Source organism: Nannospalax galili, unplaced genomic scaffold (assembly GCF_000622305.1).
Source record: "Nannospalax galili isolate Female #2095 unplaced genomic scaffold, S.galili_v1.0 scaffold95, whole genome shotgun sequence".
Taxonomy (NCBI): domain Eukaryota; kingdom Metazoa; phylum Chordata; class Mammalia; order Rodentia; family Spalacidae; genus Nannospalax; species Nannospalax galili.
In genome coordinates, this window is record NW_008342393.1 from 10,925,342 (window position 1) to 10,927,217 (window position 1,876).

The following is a 1,876-nucleotide window of genomic DNA, read 5'->3' on the forward strand; positions in this document are numbered from 1 at the left end:
AGATTTTAACCTTTAAAAAAGATCTCCATTTCATTATTAAAATACAGTTTCACATGGAAAAATTCATTTTTAACACAATTGACATAAGATGTTTGCACATGCATTTCTAATCTCTATATATCTGATTATTACTATCACTGTTGGTTACTTTCTGAGCTTCTAGGCATCTGAGCATGGATATAAAGTCATCAGGTAGATTTCAATGGTAATGTTTTTCACATCTACTAATTATTATTTTTTAATCATTATTATTTCTTTTTCATACAAAAGAATTCATTCCAAAGCAATTGACAGTGAGACGTTTTCACATGCATTTCAAATCTCTATATACATGACTATCAGACACTAAGATACACATGTGTTTCTAATCTCCATATATCTGATTATTACTAGTCACAGTTGGTTAATTTCTGAGCTCCTTGGCAGCTGAATACGGATATAAAGTCATCAGGTAGATTTCAATGGTAATGTTTTTCACATCTACTAATTATTGAGGAGCAAATTTTTATGCTTTGAAGAATTATTATTTTTGTCATTTTTAAAATTTTTTAATAACTACATGATTAGAACAAGCATTTCACTACAGCTTTAACATATTCAGCAACACACTCCAGAGCAAGAGCACATCTCTTTCACAAGTAGATGCAAGTTTCTAGGTTACAGTTGAATTAATACAATTATACAATATTGAACTCAGTATAAGCCCTGTAAGATATAAAATTGAATGATTTTTTAACCTTTAAAAAAGATCTCCACTTTACTTTAGAATATATTGTTCCTTGCAGAAAGACTCATTGTTTTTGTTATTAACACTGAGATGTTGGCGCATGCATCTCTAATCTGTATGTATCTGATTATTACCAGTCATAATCACTTGCACTTGGATCCTTGGCACCTTTGTATGTCAATAAAATCATCAGATAGATTTCAATTCTAATGTTTATCACCTCTACTAATTAACATGAAGTAAATTTCTATGCTTCCTCCTCAAATATGTCTTTTTTAAAATTTGTTGGTTTTGTGTGTGTGTGTGTGTGTGTATCATACTGAATATCCCACACAATTTTACTCATCTATGTACCCACTTCTCAAATGGCACCCTCACATACCCCCCAACTCCTGCCACTGGAGCCCATATACTCTGTCATCCCTGTTACTGTCCACTGTGTTGTTGGCACCCCCAGCCATTCCTCGGTTTTTGGGCATCTGCTGAATCTAGTCACCCTATCTAGAGAGCCTTGTTTTAGGAAGATCAGCTGTTCCTTATCTAGAAGCAGTTGTCAATATTTCTTAAGATAATTTTGGGGTCTGCTGTTCATTTTCCCAGTTTTATGCTGGGTTACCGTCTAGGAGTCTTTCTGGCTACCCTGGCCAAAAAGAAGGTATCTCCTATCTGGCATTGCTGCTTGTTATGTAGGCTTTAACTATGCATATGGACTCTTAAGAAATTATATTGGCCCCTTTAATCTTTGGTTACACTTTCCTTTTGGGTGCTTAAGGCCATACAGTTGGCCCAGATAAACCAATTTGTTTTTACTCTGAAGGTCATTTGAGGATCTGTTCCTCAGGGGTCACATGGGCTTGGGAGGAGCCCCTGGCTCCTTTCTTTTACCAGTTCCGCCTTCGTGAAGATAAGTTAAAGGTTGCGCTCGACCATGGTTGGCTTCACTTGGAAGCATGGAGGAAATGATTCCTCTGTGTTGACCCTCTTCTTTGTACACTGGACACTGGTTTGAGTCCATCTGGTGAGGTCTCCTCAGCCTCCTTGATCAAGAGGACAGGTGACCCACCACAATTACACGACATTTTGAGAGATGCTCATAGTCCTCTGGAACTAGTCAACCTAGGAGGGCAAGGAGCAAAACCTGTCCTTTAT